This window comes from Strigops habroptila, chromosome 6 (assembly GCF_004027225.2).
Source record: "Strigops habroptila isolate Jane chromosome 6, bStrHab1.2.pri, whole genome shotgun sequence".
Lineage (NCBI taxonomy): Eukaryota > Metazoa > Chordata > Aves > Psittaciformes > Psittacidae > Strigops > Strigops habroptila.
Genome location: NC_044282.2, coordinates 748,537 through 758,644, shown reverse-complemented (window position 1 = coordinate 758,644; position 10,108 = coordinate 748,537). Strand labels below are relative to the sequence as shown.

General features: G+C 39.1%; 1 long non-coding RNA gene across 1 annotated transcript; it reads right to left on the bottom strand.

The window, feature by feature from the left end:
* Window positions 1-900: 900 nt before the first annotated feature.
* On the bottom strand, window positions 901-5,668 carry LOC115609421. The gene is made up of 2 exons (XR_003991857.1): window positions 5,634-5,668; window positions 901-1,305 (listed from the first exon to the last, which is right to left on the bottom strand). It is a non-coding gene; the product is annotated as an uncharacterized LOC115609421 (long non-coding RNA).
* Between the last annotated feature and the right edge of the window lie 4,440 nt (window positions 5,669-10,108).

The following is a 10,108-nucleotide window of genomic DNA, read 5'->3' as shown; positions in this document are numbered from 1 at the left end:
TCTTGTGAGGATATAATTTATATTGTAATGTCATGGCACTCAAATGTAATTCTAGGAATAGCCGTTTTGGTATGAACAGATTTTTTTCTTGTTACATTTTACTGAATCATTCAAAATTATAGTCAGCTGAGAGAGTGTGTGCAGCTTTTATTACAGATCCCTTTTTATGCTAGGTGTGATTCTATATGTCCAAAAGCTGAAAAATAGTGGCTTGGCCTTTGTAATCTTTCATTTCAGGAGATTCATGCTTTTAAAACTTCATGATTAGCTCATAGCAAAATGCTCTTCATGGTGCAACACTTTAGAGGCCACCTAAAGCTCTGGCTGGAGCAGAACATGTCTGTTCTATTGTACCACATACGTGAAGGTGCTATGCTCCCATTTGCTGATCTGTGCTGCCTTTTGGTATGTTTAGGGTTGTGAGATAAAAAGTTAGCTTTAAATCTCAAAGTCATAAATATGTTTTTCTTGATTAACAAAGAACATCTCCTTTGCATCTATGATAATATGGAATTGGGGATACCTGCAAAACTTGGGCTAAGAGTTAGCTTTGGGTGGGATACAGGGCACATCTGAGTCAGGAATCTATTACCATGGAATTTGCTGCCTCCATTTATTGTCAGAGCATGAATCTGTTGACCTTTAGGTTGTGCTGTGCCTTCTACTACATCTTCTCTGGGGAGGAGAAATGAGAGGATTGAAGACATGTTTCTTGGAGGACTTTTTTTTTTTTTTTTTTTTGTTTTTGAGGTTCGAAGTAGGAAGGTCTAAATGTTTGGACTTGAGTGCTGTTCATTAGGAGTTAAACAGATGGAATCCAGATATTTTGACTATGCTTAAATAAACAAATAATATCATAAAGGGACACAGCCTTTAAAAATGTCAGCTATCGAAAGTTACTGCAATTTGGGTCACTTTAATTCATGGAACTGGCATTCAGATGACAGATACCCAAGGTTTGGCTGACCTTGGGAACGTTACTGAGTAATCAGTCATTAAGTAAGCATGAAGTGTTCTTAAACAATGTAGTCAATGTCTTCAGCACTTAACACACTTTCCCTTGAAAGCACTCATCTTCTTGCTCCATCTTCTATTCCAGGACAAAAATTTGTTCTAATTTAAAGGGAACACCATTCTTCATTTTCCTTGTTTGCTTTTCCCTGTCATACCTCTTCTTAATGGGAGTAACAGCCTTCTGTTCAACTTTTGATTTTGCATATGTCTCTTAATAAAAATATAATAAAACTTAAGGTTTACATCTTCAGAGAGCAACACAATCTTGACTGTAGAAGGGCTGAATTCTGCCTGCAGATGCAAAAGCATAATTCCCATTGAAATAAATTAAACTGAAACATGTATACAGAGAGAATAAAATTTGGATGTCAGACTTTCTTGCAAAATCCTGTTAGGAAGGCAAGCAAAGTGTTATTATACCAATCTTTGCAGATAATCTGAGACAAAGAGGATTAATGAATTGTTCAGATCCATTCAAAGAATCATTAGTTAAACTATTACTGCCACTGAGGAGTTTCTGGGTTCCCAGTTGTATGTACAATCCACTCAGCCGTATTGCTGAAACTAAGGCACTCTAGGGCGGTGAATAACTCACTCCACCAAGAGGTTATATGGAAGGTTGTTTGTATTCTCCAATTTAGGATGCAGACAAAAAAATTGGAACTTGAACCTCCACTTCTTTGCAGCATATGGAAACAAATCAGCAGTGAATAAAAGGCTCTGGAAGGCCATGGTTGAAGGATGAAATGTGCTGTTTGGTGCGCTGGGATGGCACTGTTGATGCTCAGCACACAGACGGCAGGACGGGGAGAAGAGAGTGGACATGGAAGAGGGATGTCATGATGACAGAGAATAGGGTGGGAGTGGGAGGAAAAGGAAATGGGAAGGGTATGAGAGAAAAAGCATAATGTAATTGAAAGGGATTATAGAGCTAAATAATGCCCCCCCCATGTTAATTGACATTATATCTCATAGTTTAAACAGTGCCCATTATATATATCTATTTTCTATGCATCATGACAATGCTACTTTTGAATATGTATTCCAGGAATTATTGATTGCTTCTGCAACACAAACAAATTTGTGTTTTAGCTATTCTTAATTTGATTTTCTGCGTTTAACATAGTTAGTGTTGTAGTTTGTAATAGATGGGAATCAGAGTTGCTAGCTGAAGCACAAAGAATTAAACTGATTCCTGAAAAAAATAAAGGTTTGCACTTACTCCGACTGATACTAGTGTCATATTTCAAATTGATTTTAATTAAAACAGGATTGTTCCCTTACATGAAAGCCATGATTTCCTAAACATTGCGTTTTCTATTAGATGCAATGGGCACCCCTTTCATGGCTGGGAATGGAATACATATGCCCACATTTTATCACTGAAACTCCAGTGTAAAATCTACCCAGGGCCACCTGACATAGTGCTTTTTTATTCTGAACTACTTAAAGAGACCCTCCATAAAACTTCCTGGTTAGAAATACGCACTTTCTGGTGAAGTGCACTTAACTAATATTCTCTGAATTATTAAAAAAAGAGGAAGTTTTTAATTCCCTGATGAAAAGCATGAGATCATTGAGTGAGGGAGAAATGAGAGCTTGAACATGCAAAACATGCTTACACCAGCTTATTTAGGATGGGCACATAATTGAATGTCAGGGATACACATGTATATTTCTCTCTTGTTTCTTTCAGTTGCAGTCGCCTTAAGTGTTATTTTTACTGTTATGGATACCACGTTTGATAGGCGTAACAAAAATGTGGTTTTCAAGCTGACCATTTTAAGACAGAATAGCCTGAAGGAAATGCACCCATTCTGCTTCAAAGAAGATCTGTCAGTGGGAAGGAGGAATAATATGCATGCATAAGTAATTAATAATGATCTGAAGCTTTGATATTTTGTAAGGCCCAGAAAATTACATTTTTACAGGATGTAAAATATTGTTGGGTTAAAAACACATGGCTTAATTCCATATCCTGTAACAAAATTTATGTTGAGATAAATAGGAACTGAGCTTGAATAAGGACAGAAGTATCAAAAGCACTGATTTGAGTGCTGTGTGTGTCCTTTTATGGCACCAGTGAATACAGTTGTGGGTATCACTGCAATCCTTAATAGGATAATATGGATGAGAAAGATCTTCAATAAAGAGTATAATGAAGTGCTCAAATAGCCTGACTTTTCACTTAATTTAAAGATTTCATTCCCCTGAAAAGCTCAATTTCTACATACCTAGTAGTACAACATGAAATTCAGAGGCCAAATCTCATTGACTAGATTTTGTTTGAATATGCTTTAAAACAGCTGCTTTGACTTCATTAGATGTCTTTAATGTAGCCATTTGTAAAGTCTTTTTCTTGTATAATAGATTAACTTGCAGAGAGGAACCGGCTGATATAGCGATGCCTTTTGACAGTCCTATTTTAAGAAGCAGAGGGAGGTACAGTCAAATAAAACATGCTGCAATTAATAAGCTAGATCTCAAGCATGGATTGTTATGGGGAAACTCCCTTTGTATTTTAACAGTCTTCTGGGGCTTCCTGCCTTTCTTATAAGCACAGAGAATTCTACAGGCATTTTTTACCTGGTGAGAAACTACCTGTGCATTTACCTATTCATCTGTAATAGGTATATATATTTTTGTTTTCAGGGACAAAAGGTGTGAACCTGACTGTCAACTTCCACTATTCTTTTATCTCTCCTCTGGTGTTGTTTCATCTGGACATAAGGACACTGAACTAACAGGTAACCACCCTAGTTATCTGCCATGGCTCCAGCAACATAACTCTGGTATGTTACACAACAGTGACTGACCATGGTTTGAAAGCCTGGGGAATATGTTGCTATGATGTGTTTTGGAAGGGTTAAACTACTCAGGACCCAAATAGTCAGTTATACAGAAACATGGAAAAATCCAGGAGGTTTAATACTAAACCCGAAAGGTTTTAGTAAAAGGAAGATTGCAATTCTGGAATCTAAGGAAATGGACTAATCACAGTTTAGCTTTTGCTGCACTATTAGCATAAGACCCTTGTGCGGGGAAAATATCTTCCTGATGTCAGACTTGTTGGCTAGTTTAATTCTGTGCTTGAGACAGAGTTTAGGTGTCTTAACTGAAACATTACACATTTAGAAATTTGAGCAGCAAGCTGATGGAGTTCACAATTGAAAAACCTATGTATTTTTCTATGAATAAACTGCCTTTTGTATGCAAATTGGGCACTGGTTGATTTGATATGACCAGATTATGGTTATTGCTATAGAAGAACTTTTCACTGAACATCTCTGCCCATTAAAGCTATCAGGAAAGAAAACATTCAAACCTAGGCTTCCTTGACTGGAAGCTTGTATTTGCAAGGTGAGGCTAGTTAACCTAATTTAGGAATCCATCCCCTTTGGTATATTGGCAGACGTCTGGTGAGAGAGGCTGAAGATCAGATCTGTAAATCCAACTTCCCTACAGGTCATCAACACTCATGTGCCTCTGTTCTTTCAATGTCTTGTACACAGATGATCTCCAGAGGTCCCTTCCAACCCTAACAATTCTGTGATTCCGTGATTCTGTCATTCTCCTTAACTTTTCCCACAGGTGCCTAGGTAAATTGGCTGTGCATTCCCACTGAGCACTGGAGAAGAACGTATGAAGCAGCTCAGATTAATACAGGCTAATGGTGCTGGGGATGTGCTCCCAGAAGTCCTTCTAATGCACTGCATGATGGCATTACCTTTGTCAGTGCAAGCATTTGAATGCTATGGCACATTCTTTAAGTATATGAAGCATTCCTGATATTTCCAGTTACTACATATTTTGACCACATTCACACAGCACCTTTCAAGATCATTAATAAACAACAGAGAGCTAGACAGGCATCCCCAAGGATGCCAACTTGTTATTTCTGTCTTCTGCAATCCATTGTCAGCACATTGACTTTTTGTTTACACCTATTGGAACAGTTTGTTATCTAGTTCTGTATACTTACATCCTACAAACAAGTTATCTATTCTAATGTTCTGTCTGGACAAAGACTTAAAAGTGTGAGGTTAACATGTACAACCACCTTTAACGCATGCCAAGTTGGTAGAGCCTAGGGTCCCCATGGGGCTTCAAGACAGACTATTTAGTGTGTGTTAAAGGTGATGTGTCTTGTCTGAAGCTTAAGAAAAATATAGTTTGACAAAAGCTTTAGGAAGACAGCAGCATACATTGCTAGTCTCTTTGTGTAGCAGTGTGATTCCACAACACCCTGCTTCAAGTTGGCATCATATATTTTTGTAAAACAATGTGTCTTTGTTTTATTTATAAACCTGCCTATCACTTTTGCTTTTGTGGAAGACTCCACAGTTTTATCTTGGACTGACTGAGGCTCTGTTCTTGTCGTGGTTTGAGCCCAGCCGGTAACTCAGAACCACACAGCCGCTCGCTCACTCCCCCCCCCCCTCCCCCTTCTTCCTCCCCCCGCTCCCGGAGGGATGGGGAGGAGAATGGGAAGAATGTAACTCCCACGGGTTGAGATAAGAGCAGTCCCGCAACTAAGGTATAACACAAAACCACTACTGCTACCACCAATGATAATAACGATTAGTGAAATAACAAGGGGAGAGGATACAATTGCTCACCACCCGCCGACCGATACCCAGCCCGACCCGAGCAGTGATCTGGGCCTTCCGGGTAACTCCCCCCGGTTTATATACTGGGCATGACGTGCTGTGGTATGGAATACCCCTTTGGCCAGTTTGGGTCAGGTGTCCTGTCTCTGCTTCCTCCCGGCTTCCCCTCCTCCCTGGCAAAGCATGAGACTGAGAAAGTCCTTGGTTGGAGTAAACATTACTTAGCAACAACTAAAAACATCGGTGTTATCAGCGTTGTTCCCAGGCTGAAAGTTAAAAAACACAGCACTGCACCAGCTACTAAGCAGGAGAAAAATGACTGCTATAGCTGAACCCAGGACAGTTCTCAATGAGTTTTGAACTGATGTATTTGCAGTTGCACTTAATCTGCAATGTGGACTTCTAGTTCTGCACTGAGCTAGACAGTTAACCCTCTGAGGGTTAACTGTACTAATAATACTTGCTTTTTCACCAAGGTAGCATGTATACTTTAGGTAGTGTTGCCACAGTTGTCCTGTATAATACAAGTTATGCTGAATTATGTGGTCAAAATCAAGTTTCCTGTGAAACATATGTTGAATTCAGGTTTTCTCAGAGCAGCCATCACGATAGGTATCCAGAAAAGCAGACTTTCTGAATATCGAAATTACTTGTATATAGTTTGTCCGATTTGTCATTTATTAGAACAGTTGATTGATGTGCAGAGTACTTCATTCTGAATCAAATAAAACATGTGCATAACTTTTCTCTCCAGGACTGTCTTGGATTTCCATATTTAAAATCTGACAGCTGAAACATGAGGTGTAACCACTGTACAAGTATAGTAATGCAAAAAAACCGCAAAAGAGACACCTCCCCCCTCCCCCTTTAATGTCTATTGACAACAGCCAAAGATTGATCTCCCCTGTGTTGCCTTGATGTTTCTCATTTTCACAGTTTCATCTTTTTTTTTTTTTTACAGGTAAGAGAAAAATAGGAGTCATTCTTCAATATATTGGTACACACCTTACGATAGCATGTGTTTCTTATTTGTGCCAACTTGTTTTCTTGATCACTGAATATTGTCAGGTGTCAACCATTTAGGACCAACAGTATTCTGAGTTCTTATTCATTTAGATTCACTTAAGTCTTTATTATTCGAGCCTAGTGGTGGCAGATGCTATACCACTATCTTTATATCTTATTCTGCAATACACTTAAACTATATTTTAGGATATTCGTTATCTACTTATTTTAATGCTGGCCTTTGTAAAAACCCATTACAGATCCTTAGACATTCTTATGTCCCTGTCAAGGTCTCTGCTAGTTCAGTTTTCAGTATTCCTACATCATATTTTTTTGCACTGCCATCCCCTTTACACATTATTTCAGTGAATCTTCTTATACATGCCCAACATAACTCACAGAGACAAGTCTCCATTTCATCCTCTTGCCTCTCTTTCACTACCTTTCCACTTTTTATAGTGAATTTTTCTTTTTTGATAACATAATTTTAATCTCTTCAGTAAGCTGGTTTGTGTTCCTTCTGGCATTCTTATAAACCAGGATAAACCTGCTTGGAGTGATATGTAGAACCAGATTTAGTATATCCCCTCTTATCTTTGTTCCCTTACTATTAAAATGCTGCACTGTAGTTCCAGTTAGGCATTTTGAGTGCGTAGAGTAAGGTCTTTGCTTTTACTTCACATCTGAGGAGTTCTGTCTGACCTGTCCAGCAGCCAGAGAGCCACATTGTCATGAACAAACCTGCCATCAGGTCCCCAAAATTCGTCATCCACAGTAGTTCTGCATGATCAGTTAAGCAGCCCTAGGACACTTGCACTCCTGCAAGGTGGCTCTTTTCTCACAACTTGGTCAATTGGAAGCACTGTCTTTTTATAATCCATACTCTGATAAATAGTATTCTTCGTTAGCATTGGATTTATTTGCATATTTGATTTTATTAGGCAGCAGGATGATGAACGCTCATCGTGCCTCATAAACGTAACTTGCACTAGCCTGGTGTCACAATCTGGTGTGAGTTGCATGATCATCGTTCACACATACATTCTTGTGGGAGGAAGTTGTATTTCAAATACAGACAAAAGAAATTTGATACCATTTTGTCTTGATGGGAGCAGCGTGTGGGTGTCCTGTCACAAGTTGGTTGCTGTACTTTGTCTGTTAGCAAAGAGATTCCATTTCATCCATAATGCACACAAGCTGTTTCAAACGATAAGGCAGAACAAGAGACTTGTGAAAGGGTGGTCTGCTTTTGCCAAGGTGGGCAGGAAACCTCAGTATTGTTTGTCTTTCCCCTGCCAACATAACAGCAATGAGGTGAGGAAAGCGCTCCAAACCTTCATGATATAATATGGAGGAGTTAAGTTGTAATTATTTGAACATTCGGGCACTGGGCCCTGTCTTTTGTGACAGAAGTGTTCTCTTAGGTGGAAGGTGAGTGTACACCCACATACTGGTTTTGTAGGTCTCGTCTCTTACCCATAGGACCCTAGCATTCTTTTGGAACAGTGGGAGTACAGAATGATCTGTGGAAGAGAGCTTTATTTTCCCTTGTGTTGCTCCCCTGAGCAATATAACGACAAGGAATCATTTTCTTTTAGAAAGAATAGATCCATAAAAAAAATTTCCCCTTTCTGCATAACGTGGTGATGTGATCAGCCCAAGGTTATAGGTGCCAATAGTGTCTAATTATTTGTGCTTTCTGTAAAGTTCTAAGAACAGCTTTGCATTCTTTCATTATCTTGAGACAGGTGGAACACTGCTCATTAAAAATGTAGTGCTCTTCTCATTTATTCAGAATAGATTAGTATACTGGTGCACTGTGAGAGGTAGTTGCATATGAAACCAGTGATGATGTTACCCTTGAGCCAGACATGAGGCTCTTTCTTAAAAGGATGCTGTATATGCACACAGTTTGCTATCAATCATGGTAAAGTCACAGGATTTTTCAGAAGTGTCTATTAGTTTCAGATGCATCACTTCTGTGGTGCTTATCTTCATACAACTTAAGAGGAGCCTGATTTTCAAAGAGCAGGTGTCCATCATTTTGTAAAAATCCAGCTATATTAAAGTATCACTCAACTTGAGGTGTCCAGATGTACTGAGCCATTTTTTGAAGTCTTGTTCAAACCAACATCTTCTGCAAGACTTTGTAGTCTAATTCAGATAAATACAATGTAAAGAATAAAAACAAGATGAGGCTTGAGAAGAGAGAGAGAGACATCAAAGGGAACAGAATGAAAACATAGAATTTGTCGTATCAGAGCAGACCATTGATCTGAGGAGGACTGTGTTCTGCTTCCAGCTGTGGTCAGTACCCTGTGATGTAAAAGAAGGGCCAAAAAATGGGATTCATAATGCGCCATACAAAAAATCCCCCCAAAAGGTTTTTGCTTGTGTTGTTCACTGTAAATAGATTGGTTAAGTAAGAATGAGGCAGAACAAGAAGCCATGCATGCCACTTGATAGTTGATGAAGGAAGCATATCTGTGTCTAACATACAGGCAAAATGCTACAAGACTGGTTCATCCTTAGGAAAATATTATCCCTGAAATGCTGCCAAATTCAGTGCCTACATGGGTTATGTCTGCCTTTTTTGCTTGCAAGGTGAATTTATTTGGAATGATATGTCTTAATTTTTTTCTGATTGCTCAGAAAACTTTTATGATAAATCATTCATTTCTCCTTTGTGCAGGAACTGTTGCTGAAGTTGGAAAACACAGCTCACCAGCTAAGGCATTACTTCCTCAAAATGTGAATGTAGAGTTAGGCACTGGAGGTTAACCTGTGTGTCATATCCTTTTTACTCTTGCATCATTTAAACTTGTTTCTTCCTAATTGTCATATTACAAGAAGGTCTAGGAAGAATAATAGAATGGTCTAGGTTAGAGGAGATCTTTGGAGGTCATCTAGTCAAAGCAGTGCTAACATTTGATCAAGTTGCTCAGGGCTTTGTCCAGGAAAACTGAATATTACCAAGAATGGAAATTTCATGATCTCTTTGTGAGCCTTTTCTTGACCACACTTCTTATGATTTTTTTTTCCCTTGATATATAATTGGGGATGAGGATTTGAGCAACCTGGTCTAGTGGAAGGTGTCCCTGCCCATGACAGGTGGTTGGAACTAGGTGATCTTTAAGGTCCCTTCCAACCCAAACCATTCTGTGATTCTATGATAATTAGAGTCTCTGATGCTGTAAGTTTTGAGGACTGCCTCTTGTCCTTCTGCTGTGCAGTGCTGAGAAGCAGCTCAGCAGTCTTCTCTCTGGCTCTTCTACCCCCTTTAGGAAGTTGTAAATAGAAACTAGACTCTCCTTTAGCCTTTTCTCTGGGTTGAACGAGTCCAGCTTCCTCAACTCCTTGTCATATGTCATGTGCTCCACCAACTTGACTGGACCTCTCAGTTTGTAAATGTCTGTTTTATCCTGGGGAGCCCCAAACTTCACACAGTGCTCCAGAGGGGGTTCCTCAAGTGCTAAATT